The 26,967-nt window shown below is 31.8% G+C and overlaps 1 protein-coding gene across 1 annotated transcript in view; it reads right to left on the bottom strand.

Annotated features, from left to right (window-relative positions):
* Positions 1–26,967, bottom strand: part of NaCP60E (Na channel protein 60E) — a 213,991-nt gene that overhangs the window by 174,994 nt on the left and 12,030 nt on the right. The gene's annotated exons all lie outside the window — the stretch shown is intronic.

Genomic DNA, 26,967 nt, shown 5'->3' with positions numbered 1-26,967 from the left:
ATAAATGTACTCGTAATTTTGTAATGTTCATAAATTATGATGCTAATTCATCAAGCATATCGGATAATATATATTATAATGATATGATAAACAACGATACGATTGTGCTCTTAATATCAATATAATCACACTTTTGATATGCAAAAATAAATACGCCAATGAATAAATATTCAAAGATATTTCGTTGCTTTTCGGTTAATCAATTATTTTGTTATTTAATCAATAATATATTGAAAAAAACGTGAATAAGTAAATCAACCCTCGTTTATTTACATTTCAAATTACCTTGCGAGTAAAACCAGGGAGTACACAAACGTTATTATGATTTAGATAAGATGCTAATTGTTTCCTCGAAATGAAATGAATAGTTGAACATAATATTGTTATAGTAAATGAAATGTATCGAATATGGAATAGCTTAGAGAAATAATTCTTATTAATTTTAATCAATTAAGTATTACTCATTGAAATTTTTGGGAACGCAGTTTCGTAACTAGGTGGAAAAAAATAAAACATACGAATGCCATAATTTCAAACAAAAAGAAAAAAACTATTTTTTACAAATTGTTCCTATTAAGAAAAACATCGATTTTTAAATTTTGCAGGCAATAATTACTCTCGACTCAAATATTATCGACCCCCAAATACTCAATATAATACTAATGACGGCAGGCTTTGCAATGGATTCACTCTTTTCCTTTGAGCCTTTTTTAAAATGTCCCTTTGTCATTTGTTTTAAAAGGAGAATGGAACCTGGATACAACCTTGAAAATATAAATAAATTTGGATCTATGAAAATTCCATATAAGAAACAATATTTATAATTTCAGACATTATTACACATAAAGATCACCCAGATATCCCATATTAGAAACAAAATCGTTATTCGTGGTATAGTGGTCAAGACGCTTGACTCACACATGGAAGGTTCCGGGTTCGATTCCCGGTGAAAACACTACAATTAAAATGTTATTTTTCTCAAGCCTGGGTGTTCCGTGATGTAATTCACCACTTTAATTTTGCCTCCTGGCCTGTCGTGGTGCAAATAATTAAAATTTAATTTAAATACATAGTAAAATTTACTTGAATTAAACTTCAAAACATACAGTATCATGCCTTATAAAAAAATATTTAATCAAACTAACGAATAATGGTATACAAAAACCCTTGCGTGAACTTCGAGAACAGGGAGATGATATGCAAAGCTATTTAAAGAATTCAATCAAATGAAGAACAGAAAATATGAAAAAAATAATAATTAAGAAACATAATGCGTTTGAATTTATATTCAGTTATTATAAACTCGTAATATAGTAACTGAAATTATTTTTGTTTATATTGATTATAATGTACGAGTAAGTTATAACTCGTTGTTTAAGTTTTTTTACAACTCTAAATAAATACATTGAAATTCAGACTATTTAAAAAAAAAAAAATATAAATATATATATATATATTAGACCCCTGCATTAAGTAGCCTTACGTGTCATGTACAAGGCTCGGCAAAGTACTCGGAAAAAATCGTTATTGTTTGTCTTGGAAATGGGATGTTTGATCACTGATTTTGGTTGATTCCTTTATGAGTCCAATCATCATTGTCGCTAAGTCCAAAAACAATGGCTCGTAATAACTACTTTTAACGACAGTGTAAATATCTGTTAAGGATATTCCATCTTTCTTGCATTCTGTTTCAAGATTATGGCGTTGTAAACTGAAAAATAGGCACTGAAATAACAGATGTTCGACACTCTGTGAAGAAATATCATCGCATGGAAATATCATCATTCCTTCATTTAAACCTATATAGGTCACTTCTCATAGCTTCGTGTCCGGTAAAGATTTGGGTCGTTTCGAAAGTACTTTGGTGATGACGACTAAAGTTTGCTGCATCAGCCGGCGTTGGGAAAAACATTTTAGTGATTTTACTTGTAGAAGAAGCGCGCCAATGATCCTTCAAACGCTACTGCGTATTTTGTTTTGTGAAGAAAGATGCCGTTCTTTTACAAGTTGCGGCTTTTGCCTTTCCTACCATACCATCTTGTCCTCTTATCCGGCATATTTGAATAATCATACCTCTGAATTTTAGAAAATTCAGACTATACTATTATCGGTCGGTAAAAGATTGATAATTTTGTTGAGGAAAAATATTTTTAAAAAAAAGTTACGTTATTATCAAATCGGTAAATCAGACGCTTTATCAATGGAATGGCTGGTGAGAGTACCAATGATCACGACTCTCAGAACTGAGGAAAGACAGAGAAGAAGAAGAAGGCACAAAAAGATAATCTCTGTCTCTGACGCTTGTGGTGCGTCTGGCATTGGTCGGTCGATGGGGAAGAGGATACGCTGGGTTATAGGGGGCATCTGTGCCTAGTTTTTGAGAAACACCGTAATCTCATATTAGGAACGTAGGCAATATTCGGTACATCTCTTCTAATAAAGGAGCGCTGAATGTATTATTCACTGTTAATTGAATTAATGAGTTATTCGAAATTTTAACAACACTATTTTGCCAAGTGGATTTAGTAAAACATGATTTTGTATTTGAGAAATGTTCGATTAAACTAACAAGAGTTTTGCCGCCGAAGCTGAGATTGATAGGCGGGTGACCCCGTGCTTAATGTGGCCAACCGACATTAGATACTCGAGTGATATACAAAGAGTAATGAATAAAGAGAACGATGTCGTGCAAAATATCACAGTAAAATTATTACACCCATTTTTTACGTTTTATACTGCATTGCGTCAATTTCACACCAAAAATAAGAATATCATCATTTTCCTATCCGCACTCAGCGGTGCAAAAGACACCGCATTGGTAAACCAAATGCGGCTTAGTTCGATCACCTGTTTATAAAGATTATCTATCTTACGCTTCAGGTGCCAGACCACGAACGATTGAATATTTCAGTTGAATTAATCTTTCAAATTAATATTCTACATCCACCCTGCCAGAAATTGATCTCAAGATCTCAAGAATTGTAGGCGAACGCGTCAACCACTACACAAAGAAACATACTAATCTTGAATAGATTTCCTTATTCCGGAATTTAATTGAGAGTAAACATCGAGTTGAAAACACTCGTCCAGGGTTCTGATTTTATTTTATATACTGCCATATTCGTCACAAATTAAATGGTACATTCTAAGTACTATCCGTTCGTACAAACTATGGCCACAACTCTCTACTTGTACACTTTGCTCGTAGAATTATAGATTCGGTTATAACTATTTTTTAATGACTATTTACTTTACATATTACATTGTATTACATCTTTTATTTGTACAAAATATTCCCAACCATCAAAAGTGTTAGTATGAGGAGATTGTCACATGGCCTGTAAGAACAGTTTTTTTAAAAGGTATTTTAAAAGTAAGTATATGTTTTGTATATTTTTTAAGTCAGTAGAAAGTAAAATGTACATTTTTTTCGTTGTATACATAAAACTTTTTATTTTTTTGTCAGTCCTAAGTTGTTCGTAAATTTAATGATTGGATTTGTTAAATTCAAAATTTCATTCCACTGACGCTTTTGATTGCAATAAAATGACATTCAAAGTGCAAGCTCTGAAATTCATACTAACTGCTAGATTTGACGATGTTTCAACTTGTTTATATGTTCGTTTAGGTACTCAACTTAATTTGACAATTCTTATACGTACAATGTCTAAATCTTAGAATTTTCTCTTCTCCTCATATTTTTTTTCCTCCTCACACGTCCACCCTCACAAACCCACCCTCACACGCACATACACACCCTCACATGTAAACAGACACGCTCATTCTATACTTGATTATGTTGACTGTATATTTGTGGGAAGCGGTTATTGGTTTTCTTTTTTATTTTTTCCTTTATACTGTTTTATATTAACTTCCTTCTGTTGATATTCTCAACAAACCAAATAAAAACATACAAAACTATGATTATTATCCTCTTGGATACAAAGAAAATGATTATGGATTTAAGTACACGCTTTTTCTATGTACTACACGGTTTTGACGACCCTAGTGTGTAGCTGATTATTTTTGGTTTGACCTGTTAATTACTTCGACAGCAAATCATAATTAATGTTTATATATCAGTGTTCATATGCCAATACGTACAACATTACTCGTATACTGTTTTGGACACTAAAATCCTACCACCTGAGTTGCAATCATACTGTGCGGTTATTTGGTCGGAAATAATTGACAATCACTTTATTTGATCGGCTACATAATTAACTTTGCTCGGTTTGGAAAATTAGTCGTTAATGTCGGGTCGAGGTTCGATCTTCGCTCTATCACGATCGATTCCCATTTCCAGCCAAATTAGTACAGATGAAAACAATCTCCATTAGTGATATAACTCTTAATTTTATACTTTAATTTTAATTAAATATTTGTATTAATTACTCTTTTATTACCTTTTTAGTCGTAATTTTTTGTTTACGAATGTTAAAAACGAGTAACCCGAGCAAACTTAAAATATTAATTTTAAAAATTTGATATCAAAAAAGATTAAATACGACATTTTTAATAGGGTCTTTTAATTTTTTATAATTAAATAAATTAAACATAATTTTATCGAAGTGTTACATTTTTATTGGCCAGATAAACTACGAAAAATTAAATGTTTTGAAATTATTAAAAAAAAAAAAAAAAAATGACATATTGAACCAGAGATAGATGAAAACTAAGAGAATGGAATTTGGAAGTCTCGGCATTTACAGGCTGGTTTAAGTGGCCACTGTGCAGAATTCTAAATTCTACCTTATTCATTTGCCAATGCCATCCACATCCCTTAAATTCTTCTTGATTTTTGTAAATTCAAAAAACTGAAACCTTTATTGATGCGGGTACGATTCACCTGACTATTTCACCTTAATACAAATAATGCCAGATTAAAAAAAAAACAAACTTTATTCTTTGACCACTTAGTTCAATCAACAATATTTTGAGTAAATCGTAATTTTTGTAGACAAGAAATGAAAATTCAAGTTTGTGGGTGGTAATCCTTGGAGGAAGTTCATTTTAATTTACAATAAAAAAAAAAAACAGTGATACTTCAATTCATAAATTTAGAACAGCCAATGTCAGCTGTCATCACTTTCGCGACGTTGTTATCTTTATTATGAAATTGAAGAAATTTTGCCAATAATATATTATGGCATCGATGGAGAACAGTTTACAGAAAGGAATATGGAAGTATAGTAATTGTCGCGTTTTCTTCAAAACAGACAAAAACGAAGATAAGATCCCCCGTTTGGACGATAACGCAACAATTATTCATCTTCAATTATGTATTTAATATGATGCAGGTCTGGAGCGTCCTTAAAAAGCTTGATGAAATGTGTTTTTCTAAAGTCATTTGAATGAAGCCGCAGCAAGTTGCGGCACGACCCTTGAAAAAAGTATTTAATCGCCTAAAAAAATGTAACTGTTCAGTCGGCTTAATACGTTCCTTTGTAAGAAAACTACCGTTTCAAGTTTCAGGTGCAATTTCCTGAAGACTTCAGCTTCAGCTGAAAAATAATTACAATGCAGAGCGATTAAACTTAATCTTAATGTATATATAGAATAACTAAACGTAATACAGTGTGATTTCAATCCAGGGTTAACTCGAGCGGCAGAAAATTTTATTGCTAAAGCAAATAATAAATTAACAATATGTTGTGTTTTAACTTTCTAGGGAGTTTCAAAATTGAAATTATTTGCGAAAGAGAGAAAAAGCATTTTTGAAAAAGAAATATTAAAAAATCTAGGCATTTACAAGGCTTACGACCTATATTAGCTAGTTTAACATAGTCAGAAAGGTGAATGTTACACAGTGTGTAAAGTAGTCACTCAAATCAAACGACGACAAGTCGCGAGCTCTGTAAATATCTAGACTTCAATATTTAAAAAAAAAAAATGTTTTTATCAAATAAACGTATTTGAATAATTAAAGGTAAAACACGCTTAAACATTTCTTGAACGAAATAAATTAAAAAAATAATCTGTTGTTTTTTAATGCACCTGGAGTGTAAGAATGATCACCTTACCTTCCATGTAACATAAACGATTCATATACGCAGTAATTCTAATGAAGTGCCCTGTACACCACTAAAGATGATGATGATATGCATCATTATTGTAATTAGTTAGTTTTTTCATTATTTATTTTTTTATAAACGCCCAAAGAGCTTTTACATATACGAAGGTCATTAAAAATTTACAAATTTAAAAAGCAATTTAAAATTTAAAAAAAAACAAATAAATACAAATACTAAAAACTCAATTATTGTAATAAAATTTTTATCAGCCTAGTGATGTAATGGTCAGCGCGTTTGCCAACCGTGCGAAAGGTCTCGGGTTCGATTCCCGACATGGTTGACATGAAATATTTGTCCAAATAGGAGTTTTTACACTAAAATATTTCATAGTCCCCTGGACTGGCACCTGATGCGTAAGACTGATCATCTTACTTTCATGTAACAAAAAAAATAATTAAAAAATTATCAAGATACGCCATGATTGGTGTACCAATGCAGTGCCCTATGCGCCATTAGGTGCGGAAAGGGAATGATAATGATCAATAATAATTGGTTCTCGAAGATTGATAAAGTTATATAGAATTAAATAAATAAAACATTAAATAAATATGATTAGGAAGGTATATTTCTTTTAAAAAATATGATTTAACGAGAATTTGGTCAATATAATTCTATAAAATGGTTCATCGGTTGTTTAAATCTAATTCAATGTATAAATGAAACTAAAACATCGATTACAACAGGTCAATACGTATTTGGTCAAAAGGCAAATCTTTGAAATAGATATATTGCACTTATTTTCAGCATTTCATTGAGAACGATACACAGGTTTACTTCGTTTCGGGCTTGGTAATTATTTTCCATATTATGGTTTAGTTTTGAGAACTATCCCCGAGGAAAGGTGCATAAAGCAGCTCACTGCGCCCGTGCGCTGTGCGCTGTGCAGCTGCGGTTCAAGAGCTGGCTGTTATTCACTACGCAATATTAATTTACTTTTACACCCACAGACTCCGCCGTATAACAACTGGACCAGAATAAGTCATTGTAAAAGTTGCAGTTCTCTTGGTGTTGACATTTTCTAAATTGTGTAAAAGCATTGTCTGGATTTTGTAAAACATGATTTTAGAAAAAAAAAATTAGGATGAAAATTGTTTTGAAACGTTGCCTAGTATGGGAAATAGTTCAGTTAGATGAATCTTTTCGCAACAAAAAAGATTTCAGCCATTTAACGTAAGTTAAATGAAAAAATGGAAGAATTGAAGAAATATGGTAACATTTACCAATGGTGTGTAAAATGGCCACTTTAACTAGCTAATGACAGGTCATAAGCCCTGTAAATGCCCAGACTTCCATATTCCTTTATTTAAGGTATTCTCCATCCCGGTTATGACTTGTTAAATACTTCACAGTTCTTAGACTAGCGTATTATTCTTATTCTTAGAGGTGGGGGTCAGTGCTATGCAAGCTCCTGACGTCATTGCGATCTGTGAATATCTTTTATGACGGGTCCCCGTGATAGTTCTCGCCCTCCAAGTTCAGGTCTATAAAAAGCCTGGCTACTGTGTGGAAGGCGAGAGTTTAAATGTTGCTAAATCTCCCCCTCCAAGCCCAGGTCCGTTGTGTATCGGGCTATTAGGCAGGGAGTGAGCTCTTTCACATCCTCAGGTTTAACCAGTGGTCTCCCGAGGATGAGGCTCCTTTTATAATGCAAAGCATTATACTCAAATAGAATGTGAATACATTTAGAAGTTTGGGAAAGGTTCTTTCTAGCGCGGTGTTTGTTCAATCTGCAGTGCCCTGTGAGGCCCTCACTTGAGACGTAAGAATGACCAGTATGGCTTTTGGGTATTTACATTACAAATTATCGTTTTTACGCTATATAAGCGTTATTGTGCACATGAAACAAAAACACTCGTAGTATAGTACCAGTAGAGTGTCGTGTGCACAATAAAATTAAGAGTAGGTATATGAATGACAATATTAATGATTGCGACTTGGACACAAAATAAGAAAATGTGGGAATGTAATGGTACTCAATTTAAAAATGCGTTCATATTTATTTTTATTTTTAAAAATACTACTAAAACGATGATGCGGGACATCACAAAATGTACAAGTGTAAGACAGACAATAAAATACGCAACGAGAATGTGTTTATGTTTGGACGAATCAGTGAAATTGGTACAAACAAAACTCGCGCATATTGTGTGCGAATTTGCACTGATTTTTTACAGGAAAAATTTGTATTGAGGTAGGTCAAATAAAATTAAGATTAAAAAACAAATTAATTAATCAAACTGCGAAGGTTTTAATATCTGGTACAAGTATTCACTAGAATTTGAAATCCCGGGCGTTTCTTTGGTATTTTCGCCCAACTAAATTCGAAAAAATATTCCGTGAGGTAAATCTACGCGATAAACAAACATCCCCAGTTTATTCGCGGAGCAAAATTAATCAGAGAAAATAGCATTTTGTCTGTTTAATTCTCCCGTTCTTCTATCCCTCCGCCGGCCATTAGTACCGGGAACGAGGAGCTGCATTCATGCCTAATCTTTCACCGGACACTTAATCCGGGATTTAATCTCTCTACGATCATAATTAAACCTGCTGAAATCTACACGAGTAGTAAATGTGCACTCTGAATTCACACTTAAATAATATATATTTAAGTCGTGAATGTAGAACCTTCCATACATTTAAGGACTGGAATCCACTTAAAACGAGCGCTAAAAATGAATTTTTTTACAACGTTGTCATGGGATTCATTTTATACGAAAAATGTTAAAATCGGTTTAAAAAGGTTGAAATCATTAAAAAATGTGTATTAATATCGTGTAAGTACAAAAAAAAAATATGCCCTATAACTGCAGTAAAAGGCATTTTATTTTATTGTACGTTTGATTTTTTTGGAAATTTAATTTGAAATGAATTTTTTAAATATTAATAGTTAATTTTTCAGTATGACGGAACCGGTGTAAAAAGCACAAATATTCTCTCAGGCCTCCAGGACATACTTGTATGTAATGCAAAAAGTCGATTTAAAAATAAAAAAAAGTAAAAAGTTTATATTTGAAGCAATAACTTTGTGGTTATTCATTATAATAAAATAAATAAAACCATTTTGTTTTTAACCACTAATTTTATTATTTTTTTTTACCAGGTCATAAAAAATTAGTGGTTAAAAACAAAATTGTTTTATTTATTTTATTAGAAAAAAAGTGTTTATTTTAAGCAAGTTATAATGAAAAATCTCACGAGAATTTTCCTGGATTTATGCATCAATTTTTAGAATATTTATTGCTAGAGGGAAAAATTCCCACACATTTAAAATCTACAAATGAAAATCTTACACAAAATGTTGTTATTGATTATTTTGAAACAGAAATATCTTCAAAATCCTTTGGTTTCAGGCAATGGTTTTTGGGCATATCATATTTGCCTGTCATACCTAAATGAGACTATCAACCCGGCTCCTGGGGAATTGAGTCACCTTCTCAGTTCTCACCGGAGTCATTCTCATTCAGCGTGTCCATGTCGCAGGGGTGGGCACCTTTTATTCAGTAGATCGAAGTGATTAAGTGGCTAAGTTTGGATGATGACTCAGTATTGCGGGGTGTAACGCGATCCCTCGCCCAGGGCTATAGATGAAGATCCCGACGGCTGTGGTGGCGGAGATGAAGTGCAACAGTACGGCAGAACAGACGAAAGGTGCTTAAATCTTCTCGCAGGCCACCACTTCGGGCTATAAGCTGTCAGGAGACAGCCAGGCAGCCAGACAGTCAGAAGTTGTGTTAAAGATGGCAGTGGAGGAACAATAATCAACGGTGGCATCCTAAGCCCCAGTTAGCGAGAGGGGTTACTGCCTCGGCGTCAGGTGGCACTCAGCCGTAAAAAACCAACCAAACAACAAATCCCCTAGTACGACTTGTAGACTGACGTATAAGAAAAAGAAGAAGAATTATTGTTTTTTTGGTGTTTTCTTAATCGTAAAATGTTTGTTTTCATATTTAATACTAGTTTTTATCCGTGGCTTTGTTCGCAAGATAGAAATCAGCGCATTAATTTGTTTTATCATTCAGCAATAACAATTTTCCCGACGGAATGATATATTTTTTCGGGATAAAAAGTACTCTGTAACATTTGCCGGTTCTTCTATCACTATGCAAAATAAACCCCGATCTGTTGTCAATGGTTATTCAATGTTGTTATTCTGTTAAAATATAATTAAAATTTCTTTAGTTGTACTTAAATTTAATTGTAACTGTATGTATTTTAAGGAAATATGTTTGCCATTGTTGAATGGACTGAATAAATCCTTAAATAAATATGAATTTACTTTTAAACTTAGAATTCATTTTTTAACTAAGAATTTCCTCTATTTAGTGATATTTTTCAGGATGAGAAAGGATAAGAAAAACTAAAATATGTTATACGCAACTACTATGGGGAGCAGGATATCAAAATGACATAAACATACTACAAAGACAACAAAATAAAATATTAAAGTTAGTACATGACCTTCCCTGTTTAACTGCAACTAGAGAACTTTTTAAACAAACTAAGCAATTAAATATAACTGAACTCTTTTAACTAGAATCATTAAAATTTATCCATTAATTAGCCACAAATGTAATTGTAGTCGAAGAACTAAAACTTGTAAAAAAATGTAGTCAACATGGACATAATACGAGAATATCAGACAAATACCATATACAACTTTCTGAAACAAGACAAGGACAATCAAGACTAATGAACCAGGGACTGAAATTATACAATAAACTACCAGACAAAACTAAACAAAAGACTCAGACAAACTTTTCAAAAGATGTAAAAAATATTATTTTGAACAACAGAGTATAAATGAAAAATGTATATATTATTTTATGTAAAATGAATGTAATAATCCGTAAGGGTTAATAAATAAATTTTCAAATAAAAAAATAAAAAAGTTTAAACTATAAATTATAATAATATGAATGTTTTCAGATTTTTATGAAGATTATCTTTGAAATTCGTGAGTTTTTTTTAAATGTTTTGAGGCATGACAAATGATAAAAAATATTTAAAGATAACTTTCCTAACTTGATTATCTTAAAATTATTCGTGAAAACAAACTTGTTTTAAAAGCTATTAATTTATTAAGAAAAGGTAAAAAAGTCATCAAAGAGTAATTTCAGTCCCAGATTTGTCATAGATAACGCTCCGAGGTAGAAAAACTTATTTCTGCCATTCTCACTCCCACTAGATCTTCCCGGGCAAAAGCGTAAACATACTGAAGCGAAACAAAACTCGGTCGGCCGGAGATTGTTTATGGAAGGGGAATTAAAGCTCGCCGTGAGAAAATGGAAAAGCGAACCATTCTTTACTCTCTTTTTATGTGGAGTAATAAGAACGAAAAAACACGAAAAACAACTCACGACAAAATGGAGAATTATTGACTGTAAAGTAAAGCGCGATATTTACTACGAGTCTAACTATGGAAAACATTTATTATTGCGCGCCTTGAAATGATTTAAAGTTAGATTAAAAACATTCCCACTCTTCCAGCGGATTAAGAACACTAAATGTTATAAAGTTATCGAGGGACGTTATATCACCGACGAGGAGTTATCGCCTGCCTTTACTTTACCGTTGCAGGTTTTATTTTTCAAACAGTATTTCTTCTAATATTCTCCATAACAAGGTTGAGTTCATTTCGTTATAATTTGTTGAAAATGATGTACGAGTATTATTTAGATTAACAAGCTGTGAAATTCATTATGTACTTATGTTGTTCAAATAATATCTGACTAAAGTTAAGGGTTTTTATTAACAAGCCTTAAATCAGTTAATTGTGTGTAGTATGTATGTAGTAGCAGTAGATGACATTTATAATATTTGTGTTATTGGACTTCTTTTAGAAATCATGAAATATGTGATATTTAGCTTATTTGAACCACCTTTTTAGTAATTATGGCTATTTTCACACCATAGTAAATTTCCAGACGACACGATAAAATAACATACAATGGATTGATTTTCATCATATTAAAATTAATTTATTAAAAAAAAAAAAAAAATATTATCTAAACGCAATAACTAATTTTACTCGATTTTCTGTTGCATGATTTTACCTGAGAGTAGAAACTAAACAAGTAAAACGAAAAGATAAAATAAGAAATCAGTATAAAATACGCACTAGAATTTTGTTTAGTCGCGTGGGTTTGGATGATGCGTGAGAAATTGGTCCATCAGAAACTGCAATTGGCTGTTTCATTCTCAAAAGCTTTTGAATCTCTGTTTCACAGGTCACGTGTCACCCATACGTATGTATCTACGTAAATGCACGTGCTGTTCGCGAAAACTGCATTTTATTCATATAATGTCTGAACCCTAATAAAGACATTCCGTATAAAAATAAAATGCGGCATGTGTTAATCTAAAATAACGAGTGTAAAAACCGTATTCGTAAAACCTTGAAAAAAAAGAATACTCAGCTTATAAATTAAATCAAAATTCTTTATTTTTAATCATTTCATTAAAAAACGATGTTCATCATTCACAAAATACATTTGTTATTGGGTCAAGACATTAGACAAAATGTGAAATTACAAAGTAAATCAAAGATGCTCCGTGCCCAACAGGGTTACGAATATAGTTATGTGTTTGAAATAGAACCGGGACCCTGTATGTTTCGATCGCGATGGCTGCTCTAAGTTAAAAATCCTAAATAAGAAACTCTAGTACAGATAATTTTTTCCTCGTAGTGAAGTAGTTGACGCGCTCGTCTTCTGTTCTTGAGATCTTGGGTTCAATTTCTGGCAAGATGGGTAGGAAATATTGATTTGAAAGGGTTTTATAAATTGCAATATTTCATTGTTTCTAGACTGGTACCTGAAACGTACTTTACCTTCATTTAATTGATGATTGAAATGCGCTACATTTTTTATGCAGTATCCTATGCACCGCTGGGCGCAGAAAGGGGATAATGATGATGATGGTTTTTTAATGTTGATACTTTTTTGCGTTTTCATAATGTTCTGGCTCAATTACTGATGTAGACAGATATAGTTTATTAATCAGAATATAACACAGATAAGATATAAGTTTTACTATGCATAAATGTTTGCTCTTTTTCTATTGAAATTATTTATATGTTTAGTCAAAAATAAAAAATCAGCTAGAGGAAGTAAAACACAAATTGATGTCAAAAGGTGTAACACCAAAACCTCTACATAAAATTCAAAGTTCAAGTCATCTCAAAATTGTTTTGTAAAGAATTTGAATATAAAAGTGTCTCAAAGCTGCAGACGAATATGAGCCGTACGAGAAGGTGGCTTGCACATTTAGTAACGTAGGCCGCCGCACCCCTCCCGCTCCACCCCGACCGACCCTCGGAATTGTCTCCGGGAAAAGCTCTCGACAAAAAGATCGGCATTGCGCCAGATAGAAATAGCCTTCACTCGCTCGACCGACACTCGCGGGACAAGGAAGGTCGAGATTATTAATACACTCTTTCTCGTTCCTTAATAAATTGCGAACAGTTTCGAGTAATACCCTCAGTTCATCATAACCAGTATAGTACTGGTGGACTTAGTATTTTTTGGTTTAATCAGAATATGCGCCGGATAAGCGGTTTGATCATTACGTTCTTGAATCTTAGAGCATAATGTATAAACTGAGATTGGAAAAAAAAAATTTGTCACTTTCTTACAGATGGCTCCCCGAACACTGCTTAAAAAGGGGGGACGTCGGACTGTGCCTAGTTAAAATCATCAAAATCGAGGTCTCGCGTTCTTGTTTTCTCTACCCCAAAACTAAACCGATTTTTTTTTAGAGGGCGGAAGAAATAAATTTGTACAAATAACAATAATGTAATTTTTCCTACACTTTTTTTAAATATTTTTTGTTCATATTCCTAGGTATTATTTACAGTTTTACCATAATTTAAATTTCCTGCTTTCAAAATGTTTTTTTATTGTTTACATATATATTTTAAAAAAATACAGTTTCTTTAGCTTTTGTACTTAACTATTACTTTTATTAATTCATAATTTGTAACAATTATAAAGGAGGGCAGGTCTAGTAATATTATATATATATATATATATATATATTATTTGTTACGAGGTTTGTATGTATGTATGTATGTTAAGTTATTTGTTATTGTTCCCTAATAAAACAAATAAATTTTATGCGTCGGCACATTTTGATTTTTTCAAAAATATTGTAAAACGTAACGCCCGAAAATAGTAGATAAAAGGCGCTTTCGAGGGTTTTCAAATAGTTGTAATTTCTAAAAAAATCAATTTATCAACAAAAATAATAACGATAAGGACACGCCAGTCTAGGGAAATAATACGAGAATACGTTTGTATGAATACAAATAAGACCGCGATAATCTTTTAAATTTTTTGCTAGATGATACTAACGTGATGTTGATTTATTTTCAGTTTTTTTGTTTATATTTTGGTAGGTACATTTTTTATTACATATCACTGTGTTTAGTTTATTAAAAATTAAAAAAATCGCACATAGTCATGGTTTATGCGTGGAGTATGCTAATGTAAAATATATTATAAACTCTTTGATGTGAAAGTAAAATGATAATATACTGATAGGGATCGCACGATGGCTAATATTATTTAAAACTTACAAAACTTGTTTTAGATTGTAAATTAACTTTCTGTTTGCAAAAAAAATTTATTATTAATAAAATATTGCAGTGCCTAAAACGTTAGTGCCGGACGAGACCGACGAGAGACCTGCAAAGTTGGCAACCCTGAGGATTAGTGACGTAGGCAAGTCTTTGAAAAGCCTACACATTGATCACGCGGCCTCTTCTGTTCTTCACACCTCGTCACAACCTAGCGAGATTCACGATTCTCGTCAAATTGAATTTATTGTTACCTCTGCAACTACATTTTACAAAAAGTAATTTCAGTGTAAATAGCGTAAAAAATATTAATTTATTTTGTAATTTATTAGTAAATAGTTATAAAAATCTAAATTGAGGGCTTTGACGTGGTTCCGGTTTTTTACTTCCGTTTTAGAATAGTAAAAATCAATTGACAGAATTTCTTTTTGATTTGTTGTTTTTTATTAAACTAAATTTTAAAAAAAAAACAGTATTATGCTAGAAACATAACTGCATTTTAATATATTCATCTATTTAAAGTAATTGTAATATTGCAGAATTGCATTTAGCTGTTTAGTAGATATTTCAATAATAATTTTAGCTTCTATTCATATTTGATTTTTTTAATTTTTCGTATCAATTGAAATAAAATTATTAATACTGATAAGTTTAATATATTTAAGATACTTAAAAAATGGGAATGTTTAACAACCACGTTTAAAAATCCCAGATTAAATAAAAAATGGATATTTTCGGAATTTTAAAACGTAAATTTATTTTAATGTCCATAGAATATTCAGGAATCGTAGGAAGAATAAGAGGCAATCGCGAAGCTTTTTGTCTGCAACTTTTCAGAACTTTTGCACATTTGGCTACTCCATTCAATGAATAGAAAATTCAGAAAATGAACAAGAAGAGAAAAGCAAAAAAAAGTGGCACTTTGAAAAGTTTTAATAGTAAAATGGTATGTATATATACATGACTGATTCTGATTGAGAATATTGTAAGACGAAGGACATAATATCAATAATAATATCTACTTTTCTAAAAATTGTTAGGTGTTTGTTTGTGTTGATGATATTACTTTTTAACGAATAAAAACATTGACATCACTAAAAATTTTTTAAAAGATGTTTAATGTTACTCGTATTTAAAATAAAAAGGTGATCAAATCAAAATATACCCCGCCACTTTAAATAAAATTATCTGTTCATTTTTTTGTTATATCCAAAAAAAGTTCAAGGAAAATACTATAAATTAAGAGAAACATAATATATATACCCATTAGAAATTTGGCAGAAGAATTCTAGAAGTAGGTAGAGGTCCAGTGGTGGTGTTGTGGACTCGAGGGTCAAAGATTGGAAGTTCGGATCCCACTATACCCCAACACGATTATTTTTTTCAAGCGCAAGTTATTTACAACTTTTATGAAAATAAAAATTAAAACATTTTGGTAAATAATAAAAACCCGATTTTTTGTCTATTAATATTTAGAAAAGCGGGCGCTGAGTAACTCCGTGTAAAAATGTAACTATCGTTATGATTTAGAAGTTTTATATATTATTCCTATGTTTTTTTAACAAGAAAATCTGAAATATCTTGAAAAATCTCACAGACAGTAACGCGACATTAAATACCACTGGAAATAATAGATTTTCTAATTTGGAAAAATCGGTTCGTTTTTCCTGTATAATTTGTAGTTTCTGTTTTTGTTACGAATGGTTTACCAATAAGAAACTGACACATTAATGCGGAGTGCCGTTATTCGCCAATGTAATAATGTAATAGTATATAGGTACCATAATACGGTAAACGGCTAACAATGCAGCGTCACTTTGGAACAAAACCCCTTTACTGCCGAATTGATAAACGACCGAGCAGCAAAGCTTATTGAATGGAAGCATTACTCTACAATCAAAATAAAGAAATGATTAATGCTTATTAGACATCACCAAACTGTGAACAGAACCACAAAGCATATTATTCCATTTGCCAATTTGTTGCCGAAGTTTTCCCTGGGATTCTATTTACGGATTACCGTAGACTATTTCAAACACTAAAAATTCATAAATTTACTTCTTTGATACTTTGAATTATATTTTCCTTATAAGTAACAACCCACGAAGCTTCTTCTTTTAAGGCTTGTCAAAAGTTTAAAAAAATAATATCGAAGATATTGGAAAACAGAATACGGATAGAACACAACCGGCGACGTCAGTTTCACAGTTGCCTGTCTAACCGACTGCACCATGGCACCTACCGTTTTGTAAAAATTAACAAAATGTGAGCGTTAAAAACGAATGTTGATTTTATTAAATTTACTGTGAATATATTACTAAAAATAAAAATAAAAATGTTTGAAATTTATATTCATTTTGTACTAAAGGATCTATAAGGGGATGTTTGAATTTTAGAAAGAACAATTTGCGTATACTAAGTTAGAACATACGAGTACATACAAAATATATAATCAATTGCGATGATACATCACCCCGCACAGTTTTTTAGATAACAAAAAGTACCACCTAGCCTTGACAAACTACGTGTACTATAATATGTAAGTATGATTGTTTATAAAGGGAAGGAAGCGAGAAGAAAAACTAGAGACGGTTTGTCTAATGAGGATACTTCACTTCTTTACGGAGAGAAAGTTAGTTAAAAAAATACGACGTAAAGAAGGCAGATAAAAATAGAAAAAATTGCTTCGCTAGAATAAGGGAAATGCTTCTCTGTCATTATTTTTCCATTAGTAAATTTACTTCCATAGCGAAATAAAGGTTTTACTTATTTAGACGGGCTCTTTTTCATAATTGATCTGTAATTTATTTAGCTTAGGAAGAAATTGCTGATATGATTTGGTCGTAAAATAATGAGTTTTACTATCGAGGGATTAATTTTCATATTGTATTCAACACAAATTTTTGATTTAAAGCAGTAATATAACGTATATAATTTAAATGGTAAAAACAAACTAAGAAATATTATTATAATTTTTTAGTCATTAAAAATATTTAGAGCTGCCGGCGAACGGGTTTTTTTTCTCTCCTATATAATGATAATATAATAATAATCACATTATAACTTAATTGTGTTTAAGTAAAAATCATTATCATTCGAAATAGTATGTAACAATTTTATTAAATTAAAAAGTAATAAACGACCGGTTTGTTAGTATGTCTAATTATGCCAATTATTTCTTTGAAATAGAACTTAATTTTATGACAATCTCAGGGGTGGTATTCTGAATCTTCTAGAGAGTGATTGATTTGAGGATTTGATTTTTATTTTTTTAATTGCGTTTACACAATACTTCATATCTGGCCATACTTATGATTACACCTCAAATGAATCTAAAAAAGTGAAATTGAACATAATGATTTTCATTTAGAACATTATTGCGACCTTAAGCATTACCCAAAACACTTAGTAAGGTTTAATTGACCTAGTGTATTCTTATCCGAATTTTGTAAAAAAGGGACCATATAGTAGAGTTGTACTCTAATTAGCTTTTAACCAAGGATGTGTACAAGAGTTTCATTATTTTAACCAATTCAAAATCCTATATAGTTCTAATAACAAAACCCGGACCGGACACGGAGCTATGAGAAGTTACCTTTATGGGTTTAAATTAAGGAATGATGACTATTGTCCATGCGATGATATTTTTTCACAGAGTATCGAACATCTGTTACTTCAGAGCCCATTTTTCAGTTTACAACGCCATAATCTTGAAGCAAAATGCAGGAAAGATGGAATGTCTTTACTAATATCCACACTGTAATTTAATGTTGTTATCACGCGCCATTGTTCTTGAACTTTGCAACAATGGTGATTGGACTAATAAAGGAATAAACCAAAACTAGTGATCGAACATAACATTTCCAAGACAAACAAAAACGATTTTTCCAAATACCTTAGTCTTGTGTATGACACGTGAGGCTACTCAAAACTGGGGGTTCAAAATATATATATAAAAAATATTTAAAAAATAATGATAAAATTTAAAGTTTTCATACTGTGAACGAATTCGAAGTCATGTGGTTGATGTGGCTTTTGAAGTCAAGTTTTTCGTCAAATATGACACCAAGATCTCAAATCTCTGTGAATTTTTCCAGTTGAATGTTGTTTATTGAATACGGAAATAAAATTGCAGTTTTTTTTTCTACAAAAAGATAATAATTTGCGTTTATCAACATTTAAAAATAAATTATTAGAGATACACTAGTTATTTAATATGTTTAAATTTGACTGCTCACCTATGCCATTGATCCTCTGGGTTGCCAACCTGTCGTCTTTGTTGTTTATTGATATTCTATTGACAGTTGCCGGTACCTACTTCTGAGGCACATCTCGTTAATAAATAATTCTGTGATATCGAATAAATCTTGAAAATTAGTTTGGACAAAACCGATATATTTAAATAATCAATTTCCGAAAAGCAAATTCAGAATAAAGTCAACAAAATACTTCCCCTCACATACTTAAAATTCACAGTCCAGTCTGATGATTTCGCGAAAGCGGTGAAACCGATTATTATTTAGTAAAACTAAGCGGATTAAACTGTTAATTTCTGTCATTTTGTTCAGAGGAAGAGACTATTGTAAGAGACTGCTGTAAAAATGACATAAATTTATTTATTATAAATCACAATTATCATCATTAGTGGCGCTACAGCCCATTGTGAGCCCTGGCCTCTTCCAGAATATGTGTTCATTCTACCCGGCACCCTGTGGCTCTTTTCCAGTTTGTCAGGTCAATAGATTTAATGTTACTTTCCACACTATCCGGCCATCTTAATTTTGATCTGCCTCTGCTTCGTCTGCCTTCCGGAGTTATATAAATAATCTTATTAGGGGTACGATTATTATTCATTCTGTGCACATGGCCCAACCATTGTCATCTTTTTATTTTTACGAATTGAGCAAAACTAGGTTCGCCATACAGTGCATCTAATTCAGGATTAAATCGTCTCCTCCACACTCCGTTTTGGTTGACAGCATCAAATCTCTTCGTCAAAATTTTTCGTTAAAATACATATTTTGATTTTATTTGGTCATAACCCAGCATTCGGCATCATATGCACAATGACCGTTTTCAGGAGAGTTCTGTAAATAATGGTCTTAGTTTTTCTAGAGAGCAATTTGGATTCCATATGTTTAAACAAGCCATAAAAACTTTTGTTTTCTACCGATAGCCGTGCTCTAATCTCGGTGCTATAATTGTTATCATTGGTAATTTCAGTAATTAAATATTTAAAGGAGTTGACATTGTCTTTGTGGTGTGATCCATCGTCAATTGCCTACTGTGCATAATTAATTTGAGACTTTCTGGCTTACATATATTTAGACTTAGATATATTTATTTTAAGACCCATATCACTTGCAGCCATCTCTAGCTTTAAGAAATCATCTTTTGATACCGCGATAGTTCTGTAGGTTGAGTCTAGGTCATTCGATCCAAAAAACACACAACACGATAGTGTTGCGATGATAATATGGAATTGATATAATTATTTTATTTTTTTTGCATCACAACAAGCCAGGAACCCCAATTGCAGCGATATATTTCAGAACAGAACACCTTGGGTATTTGAGCTTAGGCTCGAGAAAAATCTATATTTCTTCTAAATCTAAATAAAAAGTCGATATACATATAAATTTTATTATTGTAATATGTATGCTCCCACTTAATCCCAACGCAACGCAAGTAATATGGAGTATGGTATACGTTACTATTTCATGTAATATGAGACGGATTGTGGTCCAGTGGCTACACACATCACGGAATCCGGAACAGAAGGTCCAAGGTTTAAATCCCACCCAACCACCACTCGTTTCCCATTTTCTAACACGGTTATTTACGACATGAAAAAAATAGGTCCAAAATTTTTTTTTTACGTTTCGAATGAATAAATAAAATAAAAAAAATATTGATTTAAAACGTTAGTTCATAAATTACAATGAACTTCCATCTATAAATTTCGCAAAATAGAATGTTTAAGTAACTAATTTATCGTTGAAAATAAAATAAAATAATTTGTGATTACCAGACTGAATTATTTACAAAGTATTTATAATATAGAAGTTAGCGTAATATACGAGGCTCAGTTTATAATATTGATTTTTAATTGTTCTCATAACGGTTTTACGTTCTTTATACATACTTAATGATGGTGACTTAAACAACTTTACCAGTATTTAATGTAGGAACTATCTACATAGCATGCTCAAACGCCTCTCTCGAGAGATGAGTATTCCGTAGTAGATGAAACTTCCACGGTATTAAATTGCTCTTATTTCTGCAATTCATCTGCACTATAAATTCACCCTTAGTGTTTGTAAACACGATACAAAGAAAACGTTCTCTCCACAATGCCTCACAAGTTATTCAATATAAAAGTAGAATATCATCTAAAAAGGTTCAATAAGATAAAATAAAATAAAAATAGCATTAGATAGGTAGGTAGTAGGTACCTACATGTGTTTTATATTATTCGTACTCTTTTCTGACGTAAGTATCGCATTACTGCGTCATATACCCGGAATTGTAACGTTATGTACTTTAAATTTGTACCGAGTCGCAGTCGTAGCTGATGCAGCTGGTTAGTTCGAAATCTGTGTCGTTTCACAATCAACGCTTTTATGTGTTTTCTTTATTACTGGGTATCGCATTAAATAATCCTCTGCTCATATTGTTAGGATGCGTGTAAAAGGTAGGTACCTAAACGAAGTATTTGTAGGTGTTGCTTAGTGAGTAAAAATATTTTTTTCAATGTGCTTACTTATATATTGACTTATAAAAAAAAATGTTCAGTGTTGTACGCAACAGTTAGTTTTTGAAATAATGTATTTACGTAATACATATGGGTATTTAAGGAAAATTTTGAATTCAATAGTATTTTTGGCGATTAAAAACCATTTTTTCACCTTAATTATTTGATCGCATTTATAAAAACGTTTCATGTAAACTAAACTAACAGTATTTCGTAAATTTAAATTTATTTGCACAATTATTTTTTTGCCAATTTAATTTCTCTTCGTATTTAGCGAAATCGAACATTATTTGCTGAAATCAGAGAGTTTAACTTGAACGCAACCTGTTTTAAAATTGATCAAAAACTAGAATCAAAGAGCTAAAAGTATTTTCCATGAATGAAAGAAAATATTTTCCCTGGCAGTAGAAATTAATGATAGCAATTCTGGTATCGACTTTCTCGTCAAATTTTGTAAAGTTTTTCAGAATCAGATGAAAACAAACATTTGGCCATTTTCCCTATTTGATAAATTTCCCAGGAGGCTTTCTCGCCACAGGAAACGTTTTCTGACGTATCACGATTTGTCGATCTTAAGTATGAGAATTTATTGAACATGTGAGAGCGGAGATTTGTTTTAATTCAATAATGCAATTTAAATATAAAACGAAACTGCTTCGATACGCAATTTGTAGCGAATTTAGATAATTTTGGTTATATGGAAGGCAAAACGATCAGTCTTACGCTTCAAGTGCAAGTCCAGGGACAGTGATATATGGCAAAGCACAACTTTTACAAATGTGTCTTGTCCACCCTGTCGGGAATCAAAACCGGAACCTTAAACATGGCAGGCTAATGCGCCATACACTACTAGGCGAACGTACTCGAAAATCTTGTCGATTTTCCTTTTCAGGATTTAAACTTCTTTTATTTAATTATTTTTCCAAAGTGCATTACATTACAAATTTTTCGCGATATTATACTCGTATTATCATCAAACAAAATAAATGTTACAAAACATATACCGAAAACTATGAAAAGACCGCAATTTGGAAAAAATGCCCACAAAGGCTTCGACGTCTGAGTGTGGGCCATTAATTTACATTTATTTTTTACTACCCTGTAGTTAAAGCACATAAATATATTATGACACAACAAACCTGTAAAGAAACCAATTTATGCAGAGATACATAGTAGAACGAGACAAAATACTACTTTTTCTGTTGATTTGCATAGTTCACACTATAGTGAGCACTCACCTATTCCACGGCTCCACATGTTAGCAAACAAGCTTGGAATTTTTTATTTTTTTATTTATCTTCATACCAATTAAAATCATAACTTTTTACTCACTTCTTTTCTAAACTACAAAAATATACTAAGTGTTATAATTGTTTTACTGTTTTTACTATGATACATCGCCTATTGTCACATTTAAACTGTTTATTTATTGTTAATTTGCTCCATATCTATGCCATGATTTCTTGTTTCATGTTTTAAAACTATTTTTGCTAATTTTCCAATTTTTTAAAATTATTATTTTATACTAATTACATTTTTAAATAACGCACGCCATTTTTTTCCGAAATATAACGCCCGAGATGTTCCTGCAAAATGGCAAACCGAAAGCGCAGTAGATTTTAATTATTACAAAGCCTCTGGGGGCTCCAAAAGCGAAAAGAGGCATATTTCATACATACTCCTATGTATAGAGACATAGATACACACATAGGTAGGCATTCGCGAAACTGTTAAAAAAAGAAATGAAAACAATGACGCGCTTCAGTTCAAATTGCTTTTTTCTATAAAACTATTAGAATGCATTATGTAATTACGGTACGCGTCTGTCACGCTCGTATAAAGTAAACGGTGTGTTGAGATTACAATAAAAAACCATTACTGGATGTAAAAAACTATAAAAGTGGCGTTGATGAAACGTGTAGAAAATGGAGTATTCTCTTTAGAGAGAGGGGGGGTTTCATAAATTGATGTTTTTATATTGCGAGTGTTGATTGCAATCATGTTGTGGAATTAATTTAAAAAGAGGACAAAGACAAATACAATATTAATGGTCTTTTCCAAATAACTAATCAAAAAATATATTTAAAGGCGAATTAAAAGAGCGGTCGTCGTTTTTGACTAACTGATAAAATACAAATATGTAATAAACTGTTACATAGAAGAAAATTCGGTCCTACAGGCCTCGTGCAACAATTTTATTAGAAGTACGAATTAACACTTTAAGCACCGTCCGAATACACATAAAAATTTTCCCGGTGTCCGGCCCATTTTTGTGAAATTTCATGTTCTGTGAAGGGTTTCTTAAAAGTGTCATAATTATAAAAAATACTGATTTAAATCGATTGAAACTTCTCATATTTATTTGAAACAATTTAACAAGTTATTTTTGCATGATAGTTTTGCTAACATTGGCCTTTATGGAGAGCCAAATTGCAATGCTCGCACAAATACAGGGTCTCTCTCCTTTTTTGTGCTTTGTATCCCGGAGCCGTGTAAACACGTAATTATATTAACCACGCATTCTGTTCCGGTTCCGTGTTTTTACGTAGTTTATCAGCAGCAAGAAAGTGCTAATAAAAGTCACTAGATATCAATAAAATGCACTATTTTAGACAGTTTATAAACCACGTGAAAACACAGGACCGGGACACAACGTGTGGTTATATAATCACGTGTTTACACGGCTCCGAGATACAAAGTGTTAACAATTTTATACAAGTGATAAAACTCAGATTCCACAGATAGTGTTTTACTTAAATTATTATTACTCTTTCTGTTGTACATGTTAAAAATTGTACATAGTTAAAAAATATTCAATATTATTGGCTCAATGACAGGTATGCGGACGATTTGTAGGTGCAAACAAGCGACCGTGTTTGCGTATATTATAATGAGGTTTTAAATCGCTTCAATTACGTGACAAACTCCAATACAAAATTAGTATAAACACTCACCTTATACTGGCGTCCAAACCTTATTGCTCGAATTTTTTCTCGCGAGCGGGTTCTACGGGAATCTGGGTTAAGCAAATCACACGATCTCGTGGTCACACGCTACGACACGATGAGTTTTATAACTTAAAACCAAATAGACAATTGGGCGGAGTGAGGATCCAAAACTTACAATAACTTATCAGTGGTCGCACGTGCATACAATTCATGCACTCAAGGAGACAGTCAATATCTTATTGTAGTGGAAAAAAAAAAGAATTGTTATGTGGGTAATGTTATCGGATCAAAACGATCCGGATTCAGGTGATAAATTTAAATTCAACCTGGCAACCTTGTGATGGGACGCAACCAAACTTTTTTTTTTCCAAATTTGAATTTGTGTTTTTATATATTTAAAAGTAGAAAAATAGTAATAAATAATTAATTCTCTACATAAATGTTTAATACTGTACCTGTAATATAACTTTATAATATAATATAACATGTGACATTACTTTATAATTTTATTCTATATCGAAACATATACACCGCGTCGTTTTCTTAATCGATGCGTATAGAAATATGAATAAATATGAAAAGACAAAGATTTTTATCGAGATTTTCAGACGTGTTTTCGTCCAGCCGAATATTCTCAAGAAACAGTAATGTCGCTCTTCCGAGCGACGAGGAGTGCGGTTGCAGATTTGTTGTCGTTTTCTTTTTAATATTATACTTTCCGCGCGATAAGAGCTCCGCTTACCCCTGTAAAGGAGGTTGGTTTGGCCGTAAAATAAATACGCAAATCCTCTTTGCAGATTACAGCTACAGTTGGTACATGGAACAGGAAATGTACTCCTACGAAGTGTAACGTAGTAACGAAGCCTTATCTGACAGGGTCCAGGGTTGCGAATCGGCATAAAAAGGTATTGTAATACATGACAAATTCTAAATCTGTTTTTTTAGTTGTAAAATTAACAATATTAGTAAAAGTAATAGAAGATAATACGAGAAAACGAATCAGAGAAATTAAATAGCAAAAATGTTAACTCAAATTATACGTTTTTAAGATCATTTACAATAATTCATTATATATTTAATACCTTAAACTCGTCAAATAAGTTTCTTAAGTTATTGATTCAGGTCAATTAAGCCATTTTTTTTAATGAATTAAAAACATTTTTGTATATTCACTAAAGATGTTTTCAATTTATAAAGTATAAATCATTATTCAATAAATAGAAATCAAAAAACAAAAAAGGCATAAAAAGTGTATTCTATTTTATATTTTTTTTGCATTGAACAGAATTTTAGGAAAGGTTTAAAGCATTTTAAAATAATTTAAAAGTGTAAACAATGTATAATGCTAAGTAAACAATTGTTTTTTATTAGAAAAGTAATATTGATAAAATAAACATTGTGATGCCACCAAAAAAAGCTGTGAAACAGTTTGGTCGTTCAATTTAAAGCACGATAACGCATTTTTCTCTTTTCTTAAATATTTGAGGTAGTTTTGTCTATTTGAGCATTTTTGAAGTATTCCATACGACAATAATTCTCAAACTTCGCGATAGATGTGATAAAAGTTATTTATTGTAAATGGAGTGAAGTTACTTGTATTTTGGTATATTTCTATAATAGCCCCACTATATGAATAAGAGATATAATAAATCAGTTGTTTCTTATTAAAAATAAATAGTTTAAAAATAACAACTAGAAAATTAATATAAAAAAAACAGCTTTAAGCTATTCTTTTTAAATGTAATGGTGTAACTCCCCCTCCAAAGACAAAATCTTCGCCCTTACGAAAAGGGATTGCGTAAACTAAATATATTTTAATTAATAATATTTAAAGCATTAACTTTGAGGTCAAACATTTCACGAAATGATATGAAATATTTGTGTATAATCACTTAAGTGGTTATAAACATTTTTTTAATAACAATTAGCAAATATATTTGATTATGTAAATTTTATAAGTAATACACAAAACATTGGAATTGTTTCGTTGACTTTACTAAATTATTTGAAAAGTGGTTGAAATTATACAAAAAAGTAAACAATGGATGTTATATTGAAAAAAGAGTAGATCATGTATCGGGAAAGGTAGCTCTCACGCCCCTGAGGACGGAATATTGCACAGTGGCAGTGTAAGGAACAACGTTAACTAAAGCGTCCTGTTGATTTATTAACTCTACTCAGCTGTTGAACTCGCTACGGTTCCCGGGAAACGTTTCCTCGCCTCCGCCCCTGTGTGCGGGTGTGCGGATGTGCGGATGTGTGAGTGTATAGCGTACGGGGGTGTGCGGGCGCGAGGGAGTGGGGTGGGGGCGAGGTGTTGCATTGTCCCGAGCGAGTACCGTGCCGGGCTCGTATTATTGGATAGAAGAAAATACGTGGTCCAATAAAGATATAATGAATATGTACATTCAGTATTTTTAGGCGCGTGTAAGAATAATAATTCACACCTTCAAACTTATTTTTCACAAGTGAAACGCCGCCATTTGATGTACCGTTTGGCAAAGATTTAATCAAAAATAATTTTGTGACAACTTTTGCAGTTACAAAAAAGAATAAATCCAAAAGAAAATTATTCTGCCGAATCCCAAAAGGCGCACTCCTACACCACCGGGAGTC

This window comes from Micrasema longulum, unplaced genomic scaffold (assembly GCF_059751315.1).
Source record: "Micrasema longulum isolate JH-2025_06_02 unplaced genomic scaffold, ASM5975131v1 h1tg000429l, whole genome shotgun sequence".
In the NCBI taxonomy this organism is placed as follows: Eukaryota; Metazoa; Arthropoda; class Insecta; order Trichoptera; family Brachycentridae; genus Micrasema; species Micrasema longulum.
Note: the sequence above shows the minus strand (reverse complement) of the source record. Positions and strands in the feature narration are given on the sequence as shown.